We start from the raw sequence: 24,752 nt of genomic DNA, 5'->3' as shown, positions 1-24,752 counted from the left end.
ACATGGGTTCACATTTATCAAATTATGGTCTATTTATTTTTATTATAAAATACTTTCCTCAGAGGTTGCAGGTATTGTAGATGCTTGTTTTAATTATAAGATATACTGGAAATCGGGATGCCTGGGTGGCTCAGTTGGTTAAGCATCTGATTCCTGATTTCAGCTAAGGTCATGATCTCACAGTTTGTGGGTTTTAACCTCGCATCGGGCTCTGTACTGACAGTGCAGAACCTGCTTAGGATTCTGTCTTTCTCCTTCTCTCTGCTCTGCTCATGCTCTATCTCTCTCTCTAAATAAATAAACTTAAAAAAATTTTTTTAAAGATACACTGGAAATACTATTTTGCCCTACTGCACTGTTGGAATAGTGGAAAAATCTCTGGAAAATGAGTTTTGTTTTTATACTATAGATGTGTATGCACCCACTTATAAATGGGTATTATGTATTTTGAATTAACATGTACTTGTGCCAAAGTGCTTAGTAAGTCCTGATGTTACCTAGAATATATTCTGCCCTCAGCAAATGTTTTCATGTTTCACTAAGCCTCAGTCAATTTGAGTTAGAAATTGCCAAATTTCTACAAGACTTTACCACATGTAATGAATGTAGCAATTCATTTTTTTTCTTAGTGAAGATGGTTTTCCATTGCATTTGGATGCAGAAGGCCTTTAGTTTTATTGTGTGATAAAAGCAGTCAACAAGCAAATGCAAATCCACTGGGAACATTTGGATAATTATAATTATTCCCCTCCCCCAATCTGGGGAAACAGTTAATATCCCAGTTTTAATTTAACCATATCTAGAGGATCATTCATATTAATAAATTACAAAAATTTTTTTGGCTGATATTACACAGAACACAGGTGCCAGAGTGATACATTTTTAAATAGCCAATTCTGATTTTTTCCCCTGAGACTTTTAAAACAATTATTACCAAAATGAAGAAAAAAAAAGCCCATTTAAAATACCAGTGGTTCGCGTTGGGCTCTGTGCTGACAGCTCACTGCCTGGAGCCTGCTTCAGATTCTGTGTCTCCCTCTCTCTCTGCTCCTAACCCACTTGCATTCTGTATCTGTCTCTCTCAAAAATAGATAAAAATTAAAAAAATTTTTAGTTTATTTATTTATTTTTTCAATATATGAAATTTATTGTAAAATTGGTTTCCATACAACACACAGTGCTCAAAAAATTTTTTTAATACCAGTGAGTGAGTCATACTTCAAGCACTAAAGGGAAAACATATTAAATATTATATTAAAATTATAAAGGATAAAATTAACAAAATTAACCAATATAAATCAAAACCTAATAAATAAGAGCCTTCACATACAAAAATAAACAACCACCTTTCTCTTTATAATCAAAAACAATTAGAAATTTCTGGTAAATTCAGAAATGGTGAGAACCCACAACCCTTTTCTCTTTTCACTCACATAAACACATTAGGGAAGAACCCACTTGACATGATTTCCATCAGCACAGGTTAGTGTTGCTTATTCTAGAATTTTACATAAATGGAATAATACAGTATATACTTTCTTGTGTCTAGATTTTCAGTCAGCATATGCTTTGGAGATTTATCCATGTTGTCATGTATATTAATTATCTATTCTCTTCTATTGCTGTGTATTTGTTCCATGGTGCAATATAGGAAAGCTTATTTATCCATGCGCTAGACAATGGCCCTGATTAACAAACCTACTATAAAGTTTTTTGTACAAGGCACTTGGTGGGCATATATTTTAATTTCTATTGAATAAATACGTAGGAGGGGAATTGTAGAGTCATTGGGTAGATTTATGTTTAATGTTTTAACAAACGGGCAAACAGTTTTCCAAAGAAGTTGTACTATTTTACATCCCCACCGGCTATATTGGTGAGTTCTAGTTGCTTCACATCCTCTCCAATATTTGTTTTCACGTTAGCCATTCCTGAGGGTCTAGTGGTTCTTACAGCTTACAGTGGTTCTGATTTGCATTTCCTCATAAATGATGATTTTAAGACATTTTTCATGTGCTTATTGGTTCTTTGAGTCTTTTTTGTGAAGTGTCTAAAATGTTTTTGCATGTGTAACAATAATAGATTTGGCAGAATGTAAGCAGAATGTAATTAATTTTAGGGGCGCCTGGGTGGCTCAGTGGGTTGGGCGTGGGACTTCGGCTCAGACCATGATCAACCCCTTCAGGAATTGGAGCCCCGCGTGGGACTCTACGCTAACAGCTCAGAGCCTGGAGCCTGCTTCGGATTCTGTCTTCCCCTTCTCTGCCCCTCCCCCATCCCCGCTTGCGTTCTGTCTCTCTGTCTTTCAGAAATAAATAAACAGTAAAACCTTTTTTTAAAAGCTCACTTTAATTAAAGAGTGCTCATTAATACTGACCTTACTGTTTACCAGGCAGTTAGGTACTTCGTCTGCATTAGTTCCTTTAAATTCCTTATGAAGTAAATATTATCTCCATGACTAAATACATTGAATATACTTATATAACTAGAAGCTTAAAAATACATGTTTACATGAGTTTATTGTAATAAAATTGAGCAAATCCAATATAGGAGATATTTACTAGTATTATATGTTTATATTAAACATAAAAGAACTTAAACTATTGTTTTAGAATACTTTTATTTTCAAACTGTGTTCATCTAGATTGGTGTTATTTGCAATTATTTTTTCTGCAGTTAATGCAAATCATAAGATTGCATTGTGTATACTAAAGTTTTGTCTTAAAGTATTTGTTACACATTCTGCTCTTGTAAAAACCATATTTTTGATTGAAGGTCCTATTTAAAGCTTTACTTTTTTTAAAAAAAAATTCATATTACCAATAATGTGAAAAAATAAAAAAAAACCTCTCTTATTATAAAAATATACAATTGAATGTAAAAAACATGTAAATGATGAAGCAGAAGAAAATAAACTTATTATTTAGGAAAAATAGACTTTAAATGCAACAAACTTAGGGGTAACATTAAATACCAAGTGAACATGAGTAAACAAAAAGGAAAGAACAGCTTTGAGTTCTTTAGAAGCCTTTTAAGACCACTTACCCTACCCGCTTCACAAAAAGTTATTTCATGAATAAATCTAAAATGAAGAACTCTAACTTTATTTGGGAATCAGTGATAAAAAAATATCCTGGGTCACGCTTTTGTGAGGAGGATACATTAGCCATGGGGACAATTACTTTAGCTTTGGCCTAGAGGATCCCTTTTTAATAAAGCAATTTGCTGACACTTTCTTCCTGGATAAAATAGGCCTGATGGAGAAATCTGTCCAGTGGGCGTTAAACAAGTATTGAGTCAGAAAGCATGTTCTTTTATGTTCAGCCCAACTTTTAATCATCAGTTCAAAACCCTTTTACAAAGCCATTGTATAGTCCCTTGTGGTTTAAAATACATATATTAAAGTAAAGTAAAGTATTACAAAATCTTTCTGAACTACTGAGAACATGGGGGCAGGGTATGTGTGAGAAGTCCAGATACCCTGTTTATCTTCATTAAGGTCAGGATAGATGAACTCAGGTTACCAAGACTGTAGCTCTTTTTGTGGTTCATCTTGCTTTTCTTTCTAATGTGAGTGAATATACTTTTTAGAAGTCCTTGGAACCAGAGCTCTACCTTCTCTGTCTCCCTAATGATCCCAGGACAGTAAATTTGACATTATACCTGACATTGATATAAAGTCCAGATGTTTAAGAGACTTTTATGTTTATGATTTCAAAGGCAACTGCCACCAGCCTTGTGAAGAAAATTTCACACATGAGATAGGTGTCTGAGACCTGAAGAACACGTGGCTTGATCAATGTCATATTACCCAAGAAAGCTGAAATACTGGGATTGGAATTCAGGTATCTCCACTCTTTCCAAAATTCCACAAAGCCCTCAGTGTTAGACAGCCTCTTTTAGGTGAATGCTTTCATTCTGTGCAGGTTATGAGATTGGGAATTTGTTTTCCAAACTGGAAAAGGCTTTCTCTGGAGTGTGTGATTTTGTGAAATACCAAGGAGTACAATTTTATGATAAATATCAAGTGGAGTATAGTGTTTGTATTTTTTAACTTACCTAATTTTTTCCTTTTCCTTTTCTAGACTCAGATAATTATAAACAAGTTTTTAACCAAATGAATGTCAAGATAGACATTTATAACTTGTGCAGGATACAATGCAATTCAATATTGTTTAAGATTGTCCCAAATTTTGAAGGGTGTGTAGCATCACTAGTTTCTACCCACCACGACACCATATCCTCCCCCCCCCCCCACTGTGGCATATATAGACTTTTATTACAACATATCTAACATTACTAAATTTGTTTACTCACACATTTGTGGTTCTGCTAACCTGTATATTTTTTTGAGAATAAGCAATATGTTTTTATTTTTCTACCAAGAAAAGCAAGTGCAGTTCCAGGCTCTTCAAGACACTTTGATATATAAATATATAATATACTTTATATATAAATATATTTATATGTATATGTATAAATATATTTATATATGTATATATATTTACATATATATTTATATATATAAAGCCTCACATTACTAGGGTTTACTCTTGGTGTTGTATATTCTATGGGCTTGACAAATGTATAATAATATGTATCTACCATCAATGAATTATTCAGAAGAGTTTTACTGTCCTAAAAATTCCATCTGCTGCACTTATTCATTCCTTCCTTGTCTCAAAGTCCTGGCAATCACTGATCTTTTTACAGTTTCAATAGTTTTGTAACATATACTCTTTGCATAGTGTTGCAATTATCAATTGCTGCATGACAAACCACTCCAAAATGTAGTGGCTTTTAACAACCACTTACTATTATCTTTACATTTACTATGAGCTGCCTGAGTTTAGCTGGGCTGCTCTTTTTTTTTTTTTTTTTTTTTTTTGTAGAAAGCTTGTTTTATTCTATTTTTTAAAATATAATTTATTGTCAAATTGGCTTACGTACAACACCCAGTGCTCATCCCACCAAGTGCCCTCCTCAATGCCCATCACCCATTTTCCCTCTTCTCCACTTCCCCGTCCACCTTCAGTTTGTTCTCTGTATTTAAGAGTCTCTTGTGGTTTGCCTCCCTCCCTCTATGTTTGTATCTATTTTTTTCCCCTTCTCTTCCCCCATGGTCTTCAGCTAAGTTCTCAAGATCCACATATGAGTGAAAACATATATCTGTCCTTCTCTGACTTATTTCACTCAGCGTAATACCTTCCAGTTCCATCCACGTTGCTGCAAATGGCATGATTTCATTCTTTCTTATTGCCAAGTAGTATTCCATTGTATATATAAACCACATCTTCTTTATCCATTCATCAGTCGATGGACATTTAGGTTCTCTCCATAATTTGGCTATTGTGCTAAAGTGCTGCTATAAACATCGAGGTACATGTGCACCTATGCATTAGCACTTCTGTATCCCTTGGGTAAATTCCTAGTAGTGCCATTGCTGGGATGTAGGGTAGTTCTATTTTTAATTTTTTGAGGAACCTCCACACTGTTTTCCAGAGTGACTGCACCAGTTTGCATTCCCACCAACAGTGCAAGAGGGTTCCTGTTTGTCCACATCCTCGCCAGCATCTGTAGTTTCCTGATTTGTTCATTTTAGCCACTCTGACTGGTGTGAGATGGTATCTCAGTGTGGCTTTGATTTGCATTTCCCTGATGATGAGTGATGTTGAGCATCTTTTCATGTGTCTGTTGGCCATCTGGGTATCTTCTTTGGAAAAGTGTCTATTCATGTCTTCTGTAGCTGGGCCATTCTTGCTTGCATTCACGCTTAGTGCTTGAGGATACATTGTGGGATGCAGTAGGGTGGTAGCTGATAATGCAACCATCTAAAGATTCATTTGGGCTATTAGTCTAAGATGGCTTCTTTACCCACATGTCTGGGGGCTGGCCAGGCATCTCTCTCTTTCAGTGTGGCCTCTTCACATGCCTCGTTCAGGCTTCCTCACAGCATCACAGGGTAGTTGGACTTTGTACATGGCAACTGGCTTCCCCCTGAGTGTACTATGAAGGAGGATGCCGAAACTAACATTTCTCTTAAAGGCCAAGTCCTAATGTGGCACAGTATTGTGTCTATTGTATTCTGTTGATCAAATAGTCATAGGTCCAGCCTAAATTTAAGGAGTTGTATAAACAGAACTTAGACCCCATCTCTTGGTATGGGAGTGACAAAGAATTTATGACATCTTTAATCCATACAGAGGGATAACATAATATTTGAGTTAAGTCTGGTATGAGAAATTGATAATTATGACAGACAAAAATAGGATTAGGAAAGGGCATTCTAGACAAAGGAAACTGTGAAATTATATGCAGGGGATGGAAGTCCACAATATTCCAGTTTTCTGGAGTGTAGTAAGTGGGAAGTGACTTGGTGAAGCATAATATAGGTTAAAGTCAGATAATGGCAGTTTTGAACATCACACTAAGGAGTTTCCACTTGAATCAGCAGTTGGTAGCTATAAAAGAATGTATAGTTTAGCTATCCAAGTTTTGTTAAATCTTGATGCGAGAAGAGCTTAGTACTTGTGCAGCAGTACATGGTTTTAGAAGTAATTTTTCTATTAACCTATTCATCACAGCAAGGATAATTTGGACAGGGTAGTACAGCATATTATCACCTTAAAGTCTTTTCTCATCTTGCCTCATTACCTTTAGCCAAAAATCTAATGCCTGCCTCCTATATATTCCTATAGTATTTTCTTCAATTTTAGTACTATAGCCAATCATAGTGTGCTATATTATGGTTATTTCTATCTGTCTCATGCTTTAGTTCCTAGACACACTCCACAAGGTCTTTCCTTATTTAGTGCCCATTCCTGTGGAATGGATGATTTAGCTCAATCAGTTTAAATTAACATGTGAAAACACAATTGCATCTAAGTTGGCTGGACAATTGATTTCCCTTATGACTCTCCTTGATTACTTAAAATATGGATTTGGTTTAGCTAATTGTATCTTATCCTTCCTCATTGTAGTTAAGTAGAAAGAAGAAATTAAAATAATCAGTTCTTTATCTCTAAAAAAATTTTTTTTGATTGAAGACTGAAGTGCTTTTCCTACTCTGTTTAATTATACACCTGTATTTTCTCCTTGTAAATGTCATTTTATGAAAAGATCAAGAATGTTACATGGATGCCAGAAGCTACTTTAAGGTAATAGGCTTGTAGAAATGTTATGCTTAGTAAAATTGAGATATTTTATAAGTGGAAGTTAGTTGATAATAGTTTTGAGTAAAGTACAATGTAAAATTAGATGATAGGAAGAAAAGATATACATGATAGAAACTTTATTAATTGACTTTCTCTTGAGCATGAACCCTGTACACATCTACTCAAACATTTGTCTTTTATACTATTTGAAATAAGAAAAGCAAAGTAAAATGATAATTATTATGAGTGGCCTACAAAAAGACTTATTATGAACAATACAGCAAAGGATTCTTCCTTTTAACTGTACCTATTCTTTAATATGTTAGAGTTCTTTTCCTTAGTGTTAGAATTGGGGCTTTAATAACTAGATAAAATCTCATATGTAATTAATTGTGTTCACCCAGAAGCAGCTACTAGGTCATATACCCAGAAATTAGTACTTAGCAGCTTAAAGTCTTATTTTTTTCCTTTTATGTATGATTATAATTTTCTTAGCTAGCCCTATTGCTCTCTAATCTGCTCATCTGTAAATTAGGAGATTCCTATGATGGGCTGGCATGCTATATTTGAACATGGTTTTACAAATAGGTGTTGGGAATTCAACTTAAAACTGAAAGAGAAGTTCAAGATATATTGTTTTTCAGTCAATCTCCAGGCTTCAAGAAAGATGCTAAGTATGTCTTCCCTAAATATATTATTAGCTAAAAATGATTATTCCCCCCCCCCGTCCCCGCATTTAAAAAGTATATAGTCTCAGGATTTTTCTCTCTGTTACTGTGTAATTCAGAATGCCCTGGGTTATACTAGGTTTAACTGAAATGAAGCAAAGTCTTAAACTATTTGTTTGAATAAAAATTCAGCATTTATGGTACTATTGTGTCATGTATGTATCAAAGAGTGGAAAGGGAATTCCAAAAGTGCTTTTCCTGCTTAAAAAAGAAACCTCACAACTACTTATACTTTCAGGAAACAAGGATGCCAATTTGGATATTACAACCAGATCAAATAGTCATTGAAATGTTGAGAAATAATCATAACTGAAAACTTGGAGTGCTAATAGGCTATATTTCTCAGAGCAGAGCAATAATCTGTAAAGTCCCGGTATCTCAAAAAACTCTTGTACAAATATTACTTCCAAGGACAGTTTTAATAACATAACACAGAATAGATTATACTTTTTTACATATATTTCATAGAAGTACAAGATCAACACTTTTGTAGGTGCTGTTCTCCATTCACCATTGTATCAAAACTAGCTGTATGAGGCAGAACTGCAACTGTAGGGAGAGAAATATTTTATCCTTTCCATATTTCTGAGATTTCTTACACCAGGATTTAGAAGCACATGCAATTTCAAATCTTAGCACTGTGATATCATAAATTAGCACCAAGAGGGGAGAGAAGAGTTGGCCTAAGAATATTTCAATTCAAAATGTCAAAAGGAGGGGCACCTGGGTGGCTCAGTCGGTTAAGCATCTGACCTCGGTTCAGGTCATGATCTCACAGTTTGTGAGTTTGAGCCCTGCATCGGTCTCTGTGCTGACAGCTCAGAGCCTGGAGCCTGCTTTGTATTCTGTGTCTCCTCTCTCTGCTCTTCCCCTGCTCATGCTCTGTCTCTCTCTCTCCTTCAAAAAATAAATAAAAACATTTTTAAAAATTAAAAAAAAGTAAAATAAAATGTCAAAAGGAAAAAGCACAGAGAAGTTTTACAAAGGTAGTCACAAGACATCTAATGTTTTGCATGCATAATTATTTTCTTTGTTGACTGAATCCACATTCCATCTTAAGTTTGGATCTGTGTAGTCTGTCAAGTATCTTAGTGCAGCACAATACTTAGTATCCCAGTAAGCATGTTTGTGATGCATCCTTTTAAGGCTGCATTGCTTGTAGAATTTCATAAGCATTACTTACATGTAAATGAACACCATCTTGTTTATTTTATTTTGTATTTCTTAATTCCCTACAAGGCCACCAGCTGATATAAATAGGTTCTTATCCTCAATGTAGTGTGACTTGGCAACTTTCTTCTGTATGAGGCTTAATAAATCATGGACACACTTTGAATGTACAGGAATGCAGATAGAGGGTTCTTTACAAAAAGTGAACATATCCATCCTTTGATGGCTAAGGTGAAACTCTAAGTCATTCTCTCTGTGGAGACCAGGTTTAGAAAAGCAGTCCTGTGCTGGGAGAACTGGACAGCAACATGCAGAATAATGAAACTGGACCACTTTCTTACCCCATACACAAAAATAAATTAAAAATGGATGAAATACCTAAATATGAGACAGGAAACCATCAAAAGCCTAGAAGAGAAAACAGACAATAACTTCTTTGACCTCAGCTACAGCAACTTCTTACTTGACACGTCTCTGAAGGCAAGGGAAATAAAAGCAAAAACGAACTATTGGGACTTCATCTAGATAAAAAGCTTCTGCACAGGAAAGGAAACAATCAGCAAAACTAAAAGGCAACAAACAGAATGTGAGGAGATATTTACAAACGACATATTGGATAAAGCTATATATCCTAAAGCTATAAAGAATATACCAAATTCAACACCCAAAAAACAAATAATCCAGTGAAGAAATGGGCAGAAGACACAAATAGACATTTTTCCAAAGAAGACATCCAAATGGTTAACAGTCACATGAAAAGATGCTCAATATCACTCATCATCAGGGAAATACAAATCAAAATTACATTGAGATACCACCTCACATTGGTCAGAGTGTCTTACATTAACAACTCAGGAAACAACAGATGTTGGTGAGGATGTGGAGAAACAGGAACACTTTTGCACTGTTGGTGGGAATGCAAACTGATGAAGCTGCTCTGGAAAACAGCATGGCAGTTTCCCAAAAAATTAAAAATAGAATTACCCTATGACCCAGTCATAGCACTACTAGGAATTTACCCAAAGAAAATAGGAGTGCTGATTCATAGGGGCACATGTACCTCAATGTTTATAACAGCACTATCAACAATAGCCAAATTATGGAAAGAGCCCAAATGGCCATCAACTGATGAATGGATAAAGAAGAGGTTTTATATATATATATATAATATATATATATATATATATAATATATATATATATATTATATATATATATATATTATATATATATATATACACACATATATATATATCTCACTCAATCTATCTGTATAATGTAATACTATAATATATATATAATGGAATAGATATTATACTATACATTATATTATACTATTATATATATAATGGAATAGATATTATACTATACATTATATTATACTATTATATATAATGGAATAGATATTATACTATAATATATATATATAATGGAATATATAATGGTATATATATATAATGGAATACTACTAGGCGACGAAAAGGAATGAAATCTTGTCATTTGGAACAACATGGATGGAACTGGAGGGTATTATGCTTAGTGAAATAAGTCAGTCAGAGAAAGACAGATAGCATGTTTTCACTCATATATGGAAGTTGAGAAACTTAACAGAAGACCAGGGAGAAGGAAAAGAAAAAAAAAGTTACAAAGAGGGAGGCAAACCATAAGAGACTCTTAAATATAGAGAACAAACTGAGGGTTGATGGGGGGTGAATGGTGAGGGCAGAGGGGACAGGGAAAATGGGTGATGGGCATAGAGGAGGGCACTTGTTGGGATGAGTCCTGGGTACTGTATGTAAGTGATGAATCATGGGAATCTACTCCTGAAGACAAGAGCATGCTCTATACACTGTATGTTAGCTAACTTGACAATAAATTATTATATGTAATAAAATAAATTATAATATATTATATTAAATTATATAAAAGTTAATATATTATATTAAATTATGTAAATTATATTATATATAATAAATAAATATATGTAATATAATAAATGTATATATGTATTGTATATATGTGTGTGTATATATACACACACATATATATATATACACATATGTATATAAAAGAAAAGCAGTCCTGGTATTTCTCCCTTGTTTTAAAAGGTTGGTTTGGTACTTGACCTCTCCAATAGAGCAGGTAATCTATAGGATTGAGTATGTTATACTCTGAGATCATTTTGCCTTCAAGCCCTTTCAAGGGGAGGACAAAACTTTCCCTTGTGGATCCTTGGAAGCTAAAGCATTGCAGAGTTTTTAAAACATCAAGTTTTATAGAGAAACAAAGTTGTTATATCCTCTGGAAACATCACATTTTTAGTGTAGCACTGGATATAGTTACTAATGCTGTTTTTCAAAAACAATTTCATCTTTTCTATGACAAAAATTCAGAAACAACAGTTACTAAGTATAGGTCAGGTGTTCCCCCTTTCTTTGAGGCTAAGTGGGAAGCCACTAATTCTACAAATATTAATTCTGCTCTGGATCATGCCCAAAATGTTTAGGAAAGGAAATATTCCCCTACAGATGGTAGATTGTCACCTTAGGTAAAAGACACTGTCATCACTGGGATTTCTCTTTCAGTGCTATATGATATGGAGAGCGGATCCAACATTTGGAAACATTTGAGGAATGTGTTTTTGCCGTATCTTTGCCTTAGAGAAGAATAAAGTAGCAGTAACTAGGTGTAGGTATAGACTTTTTGTGTGATATAGTTCCACACAGTTCTTGAAAATAAATTATTTATTCTTACACTTGATGTTCAATGATCAAATTAATAAGGTCAGATGGGACAGTGCGGTAGTTAGAAGTTATCATCAGAGTACCCACTGAAACACACTGTTACTTTTGCTTTTAGTAGCATTTGTAAATCCAAGCTTTTACAATGATAGGAGAGAGAGGATTAACAATTCTGTTCAATCCCTTTATTGTGTGACAGGTCTCAAGTAGGGATGTATTTTTTAATGAGAAAGTAGTCAAATCAGTTCTTGGAAGAAAGAGGTAACAACAGTAGTTGGGATTTAAACTTTTTCTTTTTCCTTTCCTTTCCTTTCCTTTCCTTTCCTTTCCTTTCCTTTCCTTTCCTTTCTTTTTTCTTTTCTTTTCTTTTCTTTTCTTTTCTTTTCTTTTCTTTTCTCTTCTTTTCTTTTCTTTCTTTTTTCTTTTCTTTCTTTTCTTTTCTTTTCTCTTCTTTTCTTTTCTTTTCTTTTCTTTCTTTTCTCTTCTTTTCTTCCTTTCCCTTCTTTTGCCTTCCCTTCCCTTCCCTTTCCTTCCCTTCCCTTTTCTCTCTCTCCTTTCCTTCCTTCCTTCCTTCCTTCCACTTCTAGACAATGAAGAATGCCAAGGTGATGTATGAAAGCAAAGGTAGGACTTATTAGCGGCAAGTAAAGTTGCAAGCATGGCATCTCTCTTAACAAATATGTAGCTTGAATGGTGTTTCTTTAGATAGTGTTAGTCTTATGTGGAATAGGTCTGGAAGTTTGTGAAAACTTTGACACAAATGTTGAATTTCTATTTTTATGATAAGTTTAGGTTTGCCAGGTTTCTAAAGAGTCTTACACCTCCATAAGGAACTTTATATTGTTTGTTATCATGGGTCTGGACTCAAGTGAATGAAATGGAGTATTGGACACTGTGTCTAGGGAGAAAAAAGCAAATTAATAGCAAGAAACCTATTATCACAGGAGGCTTGAATATAAGGCAATAGGTCTTGACACCTAACTGTGTCAACTAAAAATCAGCAGGATGTGATGATGTCTTCCTCTACTAAACTTCTAAGTGAACTCAGTTATGCCTTGGTGTCATAGCATTGTTTGTCCAGGGAGATTGGTAGAGCTTCCTGTACTTGTGGATGGTATCTGTTCATATAACTTATTAGTTTTGCAATAATAAAGCATAATGGTTGTCAAGCACTTAAATGTTTTTCCTGCGAGTGGTCACTGGGAAAATAATCAGAAACATTATAGACTATTCATTAATAATTTATGTGGAAGTTCTTAGTTTTTAAGAACTTTGAGCAGTGCATCTGATTGCTTCAATTCTGTTTCTGCACAAACTTTGGTCAGTTTAGGTTTTCACGATTCATTTTAATATTCTGCTACCCATGGATGTGGGGAGTGAAATCATTGGTAAATCTTCGACTTCACGTACTTCCTTTACACTCTATCTTTAAGTTGCATACCCCAATAACTTAAAAAAATTTTTAATGTTTATTTATTTATTTTTGAGAGACAGACAGAGACGGTAGGGGAGGGGCAGAGAGAGAGGGATACACAGAATCTGAAGCAGGATCCAGTCTCTGAGCTGTCAGCACAGAGTCTGAGGTGGAGCTTGAACCCACGAAAGGTGAGATCATGACCTGAGCCAAAGCCAGATGCTTAACCCACTGAACCACCCAGGCGCCCACCCTAATAACTTTTAATAGCAAGTATTCCAACCATGGGACAAAGTCATTTAGAAGTGTCTTGCTTATAGTCATTATGTTAGCTCTTTCACATTGTAAAAATATGCATATAATAACTAAATTCTTTTTATGTGAATATTTAAAAAATGTGAATAAAATCAATCACCTTCAAAGGGAAAGATAAACCAGCCTCTTTGTTTTCAGAACTTTCTTCTTACCTTTAAGACTTGAAAAATAGTACAGATTTCATAATACTTTTGAGCAATGCTGGAAAAATTTGGAGCATACTAATCATGCTAAATATTCTTAATAGCCCTTTTTGTTTTTATGTCTGTACCATGAATTACAGGACCAAGATGAGAGAGTAAATTCTTCGGTGTTACTAAATGGTTGAGAAATGTCAAAGGTAATCTATATGTAAAAGGCACTCTGAGCACATTAGCTTTAAAAATCAATGCTGTAGGGGCGCCTGGGTGGCTCAGTCAGTTAAGCGTCCGACTTCAGTTCAGGTCATGATCTCACATGATCTCAGCTCAGGTCTGTCTCAAAAATAAATAAAACATTAAAAAAATTAAAAAAAATCAATGCTGTAAAGATCATATACATATACACACACATACAAAATTATATATATTATATAGAATAGTATTTAGTTTTTCTCTATATATTCTCTACTATATATATGTATATATACACACACACTATATATATATTATACTATATATATAGTGTATATATATACACACACACACTATATACATATATATATTCAAAATAGGGACCTGATTTTGAAGGGCAATATCCAAATGACTTGACAAAGTAGAACTGTTAGTTGTTAAAGATAAAATTTCCTGAGAATAGAAAATAGTCATGGGGCGCCTGGGTGGCTCAGTCGGTTGAGCAACCGACTTCAGCTCAGGTCATGATCTCATGGTTTGTGAGTTCGAGCCCCTCGTTGGGTTCTGTGCTGACAGCTCAGAGCCTGGAGCCTGTTTTGGATTCTGTGTCTCCCTCTTTCTGTTTTCCACCCCCACTCGTGCTCTGGCTTTCTCTCTCTCTCTGTCTCTGTCTCTGTCTCTCTCTCTGTCTCTCAAAAATAAATAAACATTAAAAAAATTAAAAAAAAAAAAAAAGAAAATGGTCATTGCTCTAGTTGCACAATTAGAGGACACATTTTCCAGCAACCAAGAAGAAGCAAAGTGTCCTCTGTGAAACTAATGAAACTTAAGCATTGAGATCTCTCAACTTAACCCTGTGTGCAACGTAAAAACCTTTAAATATTTAAGCTCCTTTAGAACTGAACAGTCCTGATTGTTTTTACAATTGCTCATATCCTCTTGAGCTAACACCAATGCACAATAAGAGCCTAGTGAATGTTAGCAAAGCTTTGAGAGGTAGGAGAAACACTCTGGTGAAGGTAACAGGTTCTGCCAGCTGGGCAACCTGCACGGAAGGCAAAAAAGAAATTTTGATAACTAATTTGCAATCATTTACTAACTCATAGCCGGAGACCAATTTTATTTTCTCAGAGCTACAGGTTTTCTTTCTGTATTACACAAAAACTTTAAAATTAACTTTAATATAACTTGAATTATACACATATATACAATACAGTCATATTACATACTATATTTAAATGATATTGTTTGATCTTCAACACAATTACTTTATCAAGCACCTTCTAAGAAAACATTTATCATGTGTTGATTTTGCCAACTTAGCTTGAGTGTTATGAAGAATGAACATGTTCATACATTGAGAAGAATACACAGGGAATGTATGGTACCTCTTTGTACTCGTTTTTCTCAGGCTCACTTTTTACTTCCTAGTCCTTGTATCTCTTAAATTTATTTCCACTTTTTTTGTTTTTTTTTCTGACATTGATTTTTCTTTTAAATTGTTGAACACAGATACAGAAATTATAAGCATGGATTGCAAAATTATTAAAATTAATGAAACAAAACAGCAGGTTTAGTGTTGGAAATCTCCATTATTTTACATTACCTTATAACCAATTCCATCAACATGTTTTCAACATGTTTATTTATCTATGTGTTGGTAATGTAGCTGTTTTTCTGTCCTAATAAATTTCAGGATTAAGTGCTATTTTTATTTATTGTACTTAATATCTATGTATGCCAATTTTAAATACTAGGTATTAGAGGCCTTATAAAAATATATATACGATTATTAAAACGCGTGCCCTGTGCTCACTTTGGCAGCACGTATACAAAAATTGTGATGATAGAAGATAAGTAAGTCCCCTGCATGAGCAAATTTGTGAAGCATTCCATGTTTTTTAAAAAATGCATCCCCTAATTTATTAATCTCAAGGTGAAATTAAATTCTCCAAATGGTTAATAATAAATCATTAAAAATATACTTAAGGTAACCAAGGAGAACAATCCTAGGAAATGTATCATTGAAACTATATCCCCCCCAAACACATCTTTGTTTTAGTAATTTAAATATTATGACACATGTTTTATTTCCAGCTCTTAGTATTATTGGTACAACTAAGGATATGGTTGAGTATTAATTTTTGACAAACAGTTGAAGTTTTTGCCTATTAGAGAGATGACTGGTAGATGAGTTCCTATATCTGAAACATATCTCAAATATTATCTAGGGTTCAATCCTTTAATTTCAGAATAAAGAGATTGAAGTTCATATTAATTTATTTAAAGCCAGCATAGAGCAAATTAACTGCAGAGTCAAGATGGGAAAGTGAGATTCTTAGGACATTTGTTCAATGTCATGCTGGGGGGTAAAAACCAGAAAGCCTTCCAAATGGGAGAAATGGGACCTAGCCCATGTGGGTTCAGATCAGGGCTCAGGACTGGGCTCTGAGAACACTGCCCACCCTGCTGGTACCAGACGCTAAAGAGGGAATTTCCAAGCAGACACTCTAAGAAAAAGCGTCCTATAGAAGAGTGGGGCCAACGCAGGTATTCCACTTGCTTGGGTTTAAAGATAATAGTTCCCCATGGCACTTGGAAAGTCACACTCAGCAAACAATTGCACTGTTAATACAAGCTTGCACAAAGTGCAATAGGAGCTCAAAGAAGGGAACAATTTATTTTGTCTGGTAAAGGAGTAGGAAGGCTTTGTGAAAGGTGTGTTGATTTGAGGAGGGTCTTCAGAGATTAGAGGACTTTTTTAGTCTTTTCAATCAGAAAGATCACATGTGTGAAATTCTGTTTATGTGAATAGATTTTGTCTTAGTCGTTTGGATCACTGTAACAATTTACCATAGACTGAGTGGCTTATAACCAAAAAGAAAGTTATTTCTCACAGTTCTAAAGGCTGGGGAGTGCAAGATCAAGCTACCAGTAGATAAGGTATCTGGTGAGGTGGTCCCACTTCCTGGTTCATAGATAGCTGTCTTCTCACTGTTTCCTCATATGACAGAAAGACAAGGGAACTCTCTGAGGTCTCCTTTATAAGGTAACATACTAATCCCATTCATGTAGGTTCCGCCCTTATGACCTAATGACTTCCTCAACTCCCCATCACCAAATGCCATTCCACTGGGGATTAGGTTGTAACATATACATTTTGGGAGACACAAACATTCAGTCTATAGCATATTTGTTAGATTTGAGACACAATGAAAGATAAATGTGGCAGGAATGTGCATTGAGTCAAGGATTAGTAAATGAAGACAGAATGGTGAATGATGAATTCAATATGCTGAGTTGCATGATTAGGAATGATGGATGATATTGGGCCTCGAGACAGGGGAGTCCATAATGGGAGCCATTGACTAGAATGAGAGGCTCATGAAGGCATATGGTGGGGGTAAGCTTACAGCACTTAGAGGGTCCAGAACAAGAGGGATCTTGTATCTTACACTAAAGCAATAATTATCAAACTAAATGTATTTAAAGGTCACCTCAAATGTGGAAACAAAGTTTTCATTTTGGTTGAATTAGAAATAGCCAGAGTCAACTTTATTTGACTCTCAGTCCATTGAATTATGTTTTTTTTTCTTTCCAGAAAAGGAGAGAAAAAATAGTGAGATAATTGACAAAGTAAATAACCAGCACATTTCATAAACTAACAGTGCTTTCTACAATAAGTATGCCTTATGAGTCATGCAATTCTCTCAACATATTTACAAATTTTTGATAATAGCACAAGGCTTGGGGTTAAAGGATTACATACCAGATAAGTAAATACAGACTTTATATAAATACAATTTGATGTCAAGGGAATCATTTTTTATTTTGACTATCAGTAAAACACAACAGAAAATATCTATAATCTATGATAAACATGCTTGAATTTAATCTCACTCCAAACATTTGACTCAATCAAACTTTCTTTTTGTTTAGATCATTGGGTCTTTAATATTCTGTATTAGATAGCTTTCTCAACAGAAAGTAAAGCAACTTTTAGCACAGTACTGAATTATTATTAGCTCTAAAGATTATTAGCTCTAAGGATTACCAGGTTAATCCAACCCAAGGAGGAGGTTGTGGGAACCTCCAATCTGTAGACAATTGGTCAGAAGCACAGGTAATAAATAACCTGGTTTTCAGTTGACATCTGAAGTAGCGGAGGGTAGTCTTATGGGACTGAGCCCTAAACCTGTGGAATCTGATTCTATCTCCAGGTAGATAGTGTCAGGATTGAGTTAAATTGTAGGACACCCAACTGGTGTCCAGAGAATTATTTGTTGTTGGTGTGGGAGAACTCTTCACCACCTGTCACTGCCCCCTAATGGAATTGGCACTAGAACCTAAAAGACTTCCTAACTTGTGAAAGAGAACATTACCAATATAATTTGAAGCTACTTGTGTATCTAATTCCAATCACATCACCTGCTCTTTACCTGACTTACTACTAACCTAATTTTTTAAATCATTCTCATGTTTTTTTAAAAAATAATGTATTATGTAACTATCTTTAAGTAATTGTTTAATTTTGTGAGTTTTATAAAAATATTAGTTAACTTTTCATATCACTTCTTTTTATTTTATATGTTGATGCATAAAGCCACAGTTAATTCAATTCATTGCTGTAAAATATTTCATGGTATAAATATCGATATTTATATAGTCTTTGCATAGTGAAGCTGAGTTAAATGTTTTGCTATTATATACAATGAAGCTATAAAAATTCTGGTATGTCTCCTAGGGAACATGTAGAGATTTGTCTCTAGGATATTCCTACTTGAATTGTACGTACGTATATTTTCAGCTCTATCATATAATGCTACATTAGTTTCCAAATTAATTTAACTTTCCAATTTATATTCTCTGCTGCAGTGTTCCTATTGCTCTACATCCTTGCCAATGAACTTTACTTTTTACTAAATGGTAGATGTATAATATCTTATTATGTCTCTAATGTATATTTCCTTGATCACTAATGCGGCTACACAAGTTTTTATTATTTATTGACCATTTACATTTCCTCTATATAAAAGGTCTGTTATTATTATTATTATTATTATTATAGTATTTATTTTAAAAATACATTTATGATATTAAGCCTTCCTTAATTACATGTGTTGTACATATCTTCTCATATTTTGTGGTTAGTTTTTCACTTTTTATGATGTTTTTGATGAATAGAAATTCTTATTCATTTATATGTTCATTGATTCACTGATTTATTTATACATTCATTCAACAAGCATTTACTGGATATTGGAGTACTTTGGAAGACAAAATAAAACAAAACCTCTGCTCTTGTTGAGTTTTTCCAATAAAGGAAGACAAACAACAAACAATGCACTAACTAAATTATAGGGTATATTTGAAGCTAATAAGTATTATAAGAAAAAATAGAGTAAATAAATTGGAAGTTGGAGGGTATATCAGTAGGCCTCATTTAGAAAATGACTTTTAAGCAACGACTTGAAGAAGATAGGGCATTAACCTTGAGATAACTGGTGGAATGGTATTTCGGGGGCATTAGTGCAAAGGCTCTTAGTTGTGTTCAAGGAAAAACAAAGAGATCAACATGGCTGGAGCAGAGTAAGTGAGGGAAAGAGGAGTAGAATAGGCTAGAAAGGTAAGAATGTTCAGAATGGGTAAGATCTTTTAGGCCATCATAGAGGCTTCAACTTTTATTTTGATTAATATTGGGCTAATAAATTGCAATGGACAAAGGTTGTTATAACCCTGGCAAGAGATGATAGTGCTTGGATCTGTGGTAGTGATGTGAGTAGTGAGAAAACATTGGATTATGGATTTCTTTTTGTAAAGAATTTATTTAAAAAGAGAATTTGTGGAGCACCTGGGTGGCTCAGTTGGTTAAGCATCTGACCTTGGCTCAGGTCATGATCTCACAGTTTATGGGTTCGAGCCCTGTGTCAGGCTCCTTGCTGACAGCTTGGAGCCTGGAGCCTGCTTTGGATTCTGTCTCCCTCTCTCTCTCTCTCTGCCGCTCCCCCACTTGCCCTCTGTCTCTATCTCTCAAAAATAAATAAACATTAAAAAATATTTAAAAAAGAATTAAAAGAAGAATTTGCATAAGGAATGAAAGGAGAAAAGTCAAGGGCAATTCCAAATGTGATCCCAAGATTTTCAGCTTGAGCAATTTGAAGGATTGATGCATTAATCTATATAGGAAGGACTGTGGGCAGGACAGATTTTGGGGGAAGATTTAAGAGTTCCTTTTGGACATGATAAGTTTGAGATGTGTATGAGATTTTCATTGGATAGATAGTTTTACATGTGAGTCTGGATTTTGAGAGGGCAATTTGAGCTGGTGATATAAATTTGGAAGTTTTTGGGAAAAAAGTGGTATTTAAAGTTATAAAAGACATGAGACCACTAAAGGAGTGAGTGTAAATAGAAAAGAGAAGACCGCAAAAGACTGAGTCCCTGGGCACAAGGTTAAGAGGTCAAGTAGACAGGGGACTTGTGAAAGAGCAACCAGTGAATTAAGAGGAAATTCAATAGAATATAATGAAAGGAATAGCAAATAAAGGAGAGTGATCAACTGTGGCAAATACTGTTGACAGTCCAAAATGAAGGACAAAGATTGACCTTGTGCTTATCAATGTGGAAGTCACTGGTGACTTTGACAAGAACTGTTTCAGTAGAGTGGTGAGATGAAAAGATAGGAAAAGGTGGTCAGAGAAATGTATAACATTGAGATTATGAAGGGGCTGCAATTATTAGTAATAAATTCCAAGGCATGATGATGGGAAAGGAGTGGCTGAGGTATCATGACAGATATGATTCTTCCTTTGCAAAGTTTCTAGTGATTTAACAACTATTGATGATCACTGCATATTCATTATTTCATTAGGAGTTGCAAAATGATGATATATGTCTGTTATTCTTTCTTTCTTTATTAAATGCAATATTTCTTAAATTTTTTTAATGTTTATTTACTTTTTGAGAGAGAGAGAGAGAGACAGAGAACGAGCAGGGGAGGGGCAGAGAGAGAGACAGAGACACAGAATCTGAAGCAGGCTCCAGGCTCCAAGTTGTCATCAGAGAGCCCGATGTGGGGCTCAAACTCACAGATGGCAAGATCATGACCTGAGCTGAAGTCAGACACTTAACCCACTGAGCCACCCAAGCACCCCTTTATTTATTAAATGGAATATTTATTTTTTTTAAATATTTTTTAATGTTTATTTATTTTTGAGAAGAGAGAGAGAGAAACAGAAACAGAACATGAGTGGGGGAGGGACAGAGAGATTAGACAGACACAGAATCTGAAGCAGTCTCCAGGCTCTGAGCTGTCAGCATAGAGCCCAATGCGGGGCTCAAACTCATGACTGAGATCATGACCTGAGCTGAAGTCGGATGCTCAACCGATTGAGCCACCCAGGAATCCCAAATGGAATATTTCTTTTAAAAACATATTAACTATTTTGTTATCCTGAAGTACAATTTGCACTTTTGAATAAATACTTGATTCTTTTCTTCTATTTAATGGTTTTCGGTATAATGTATTTGTTCCCTAGAATCCTTCATAGGTGGTTTATGATTTTTTGTTTAAATATTATGAACTGATAGATTTTAACTATTTGATATTTCCATTGCAGCTATTGTTTTTGTGCTCAAATTTCCCATCTTTGGCCAATATTGGGCCTCCTCCCTTGTTCCCCTAGTCTTTTTGACATGGCTAAAGTAGTCTTTGGCAGCTTCATTGCTTTCTGATATGGCAAGGTGTTCTAAGATCAACCTTTATGGTTTCTTTCTGAGGTCTGGCTCAGTCACTTCTCCAAGTAGCCCTTGTTTCTTTCAGTGGGAAATACTAATTAGAAACCATAATTTTTTTGCTAATTGTAAACATTTGTTTTATATTCTAAATATCTACATTTAAAAAATGTTTATTCATTTATTTTGAGGAAGACAGAGAGAGTGAGGGAGGGGCAGAGAGAGAAGGAGAGAGAATCCCAAGCAGGCCCTGTGCTGTCAGCACAGAGCCTGCCTTGGTGCTCAGTCTCACAACTGTAAGGTCATGACCTGAGCCAAAATCAAGAGCCGATGCTTAACCGACTGAGCCACCCAGGTGCCCCTAAATATCTACATTTAAAGTCTTTCTGAACTTTTAAAAATGATCACTTTCGAGAGGGAAGATGGCGGCGTAGGAGGACACTGGGCTCACCGCGCGTCCTGCTGAACACTTAGATTCCACCTACACCTGCCTAAATAACCCAGAAAACCACCAGAGGATTAGCAGAACGGAGTCGCCGGAGCCAAGCGCAGACGAGAGGCCCACGGAAGAGGGTAGGAAGGGCGGCGAGGCGGTGCGCGCTCCACAGACTGGCGGGAGGGAGCCGGGGCGGAGGGGCGGCTCGCCGGCCAAGCGGAGTCCCCGAGTCTGGCTTGCAAAAAGCGGAGGGGCCTGACGGACTGTGTTCCGACAGCAAGCGCGACTTAGCGTCTGGGAGGTCATAAGTGAACAGCTCTGCTCAGAAAGCGGGAAGGCTGGAGGACAAAGGGAAGGAGAGCTGCTGAGCCCCCTGACGACAGAGCTCAGTTTGGTGGGGAACAAAGGCGCGCGCCAACGCCATCTCCCCCGCCCATCCCCCAGCCAAAATCCCAAAGAGAACCAGTTCCTGCCAGGGAACTTGCTCGCTCAGCGCAAACACCCAACTCTGCGCTTCTGCGGAGCCAAACCTCCGGCAGCGGATCTGACTCCCTCCTGCTGCCACAGGGCCCCTCCTGAAGTGGATCACCTAAGGAGAAGCAAGCTAAGCCTGCCCCTCCTGCCCCCGTGCACCTTGCCTACCCACCCCAGCTAAGACGCCAGATCCCCAGCATCACAAGCCTGGCAGTGTGCAAGTAGGCCAGACAGGCCACCCCACCCCACAGTGAATCCTGCCCCTAGGAGAGGGGAAGAGAAGGCACACACCAGTCTGACTGTGGACACAGCGGTGGGCTGGGGGCAGACATCAGGTCTGACTGCGGCTCCGCCCACCAACTCCAGTTATACACCACAGCACAGGGGAAGTGCCCTGCAGGTCCTCACCACACCAGGGACTATCCAAAATGACCAAGCAGAAGAATTCCCCTCAGAAGAATCTCCAGGAAATAACAACAGCTAATGAGCTGATCAAAAAGGATTTAAATAATATAACAGAAAGTGAATTTAGAATAATAGTCATAAAGTTAATCGCTGGGCTTGAAAACAGTATAGCTGACAGCAGAGAATCTCTTGCTACAGAGATCAAGGGACTAAGGAACAGTCACGAGGAGCTGAAAAACGCTTTAAACGAAATGCATAACAAAATGGAAACCACCACGGCTCGGATTGAAGAGGCAGAGGAGAGAATAGGTGAACTAGAAGATAAAGTTATGGAAAAAGAGGAAGCTGAGAAAAAGAGAGATAAAAAAATCCAGGAGTATGAGGGGAAAATTAGAGAACTAAGTGATACACTAAAAAGAAATAATATACGCATCATTGGTATCCCAGAGGAGGAAGAGAGAGGGAAAGGTGCTGAAGGGGTACTTGAAGAAATAATAGCTGAGAACTTCCCTGAAGTGGGGAAGGAAACAGGCATTGAAATCCAAGAGGCACAGAGAACTCCCTTCATACGTAACTTGAATCGATCTTCTGCACGACATATCATAGTGAAACTGGCAAAATACAAGGATAAAGAGAAAATTCTGAAAGCAGCAAGGGGTAAACGTGCCCTCACATATAAAGGGAGACCTATAAGACTCGTGACTGATCTCTCTTTTGAAACTTGGCAGGCCAGAAAGAATTGGCACGAGATTTTCAGTGTGCTAGACAGAAAAAATATGCAGACGAGAATCCTTTATCCAGCAAGTCTGTCATTTAGAATAGAAGGAGAGATAAAGGTCTTCCCAAACAAACAAAAACCGAAGGAATTTGTCACCACTAAACCAGCCCTCCAAGAGATCCTAAGGGGGACCCTGTGAGACAAAGTACCAGAGACATCACTACAAGCATAAAACATACAGACATCACAATGACTCTAAACCCATATCTTTCTATAATAACACTGAATGTAAATGGATTAAATGCGCCAACCAAAAGACACAGGGTATCAGAATGGATAAAAAAACAAGACCCATCTATTTGCTGTCTACAAGAGACTCATTTTAGACCTGAGGACACCTTTAGATTGAGAGTGAGGGGATGGAGATCTATTTATCATGCCACTGGAAGCCAAAAGAAAGCTGGAGTAGCCATCCTTATATCAGACAAACTAGACTTTAAATTAAAGGCTGTAACAAGAGATGAAGAAGGACATTATATAATAGTGACAGAGTCTATCCATCAGGAAGAGCTAACAATTATAAATGTCTATGCGCCGAATACCGGAGCGCCCAAATATATAAAACAATTACTCATAAACATAAGCAACCTTATTGATAAGAATGTGGTAATTGCAGGGGACCTTAACACCCCACTTACAGAAATGGATAGATCATCTAGACACGCGGTCAATAAAGAAACAAGGGCCCTGAATGAGACATTGGATCAGATGGACTTGACAGATATATTTAGAACTCTGCATCCCAAAGCGACAGAATATACTTTCTTCTCGAGTGCACATGGAACATTCTCCAAGATAGATCATATACTGGGTCACAAAACAGCCCTTCATAAGTTTACAAGAATTGAAATCATACCATGCATACTTTCAGACCACAATGCTATGAAGCTTGAAATCAACCACAGAAAAAAGTCTGGAAACCCTCCAAAAGCATGGAGGTTAAAGAACACCCTACTAACGAATGAGTGGGTCAACCAGGCAATTAGAGAAGAAATTAAAAAATATATGGAAACAAACAAAAATGAAAATACAACAATCCAAACGCTTTGGGACGCAGCAAAGGCAGTCCTGA

General features: G+C 36.1%; 1 pseudogene; it reads left to right on the top strand.

The window, feature by feature from the left end:
* The first annotated feature begins 15,661 nt into the window (after window positions 1–15,661).
* Window positions 15,662–15,755, top strand: LOC147582260 (U6 spliceosomal RNA; annotated as a pseudogene).
* The last annotated feature ends 8,997 nt before the right edge of the window (window positions 15,756–24,752 follow it).

Source organism: Puma concolor, chromosome A3 (genome assembly GCF_028749965.1).
Source record: "Puma concolor isolate L17-30 chromosome A3, mPumCon1.1.hap2, whole genome shotgun sequence".
Classification (NCBI taxonomy): Eukaryota; Metazoa; Chordata; class Mammalia; order Carnivora; family Felidae; genus Puma; species Puma concolor.
Note: the sequence above shows the minus strand (reverse complement) of the source record. Positions and strands in the feature narration are given on the sequence as shown.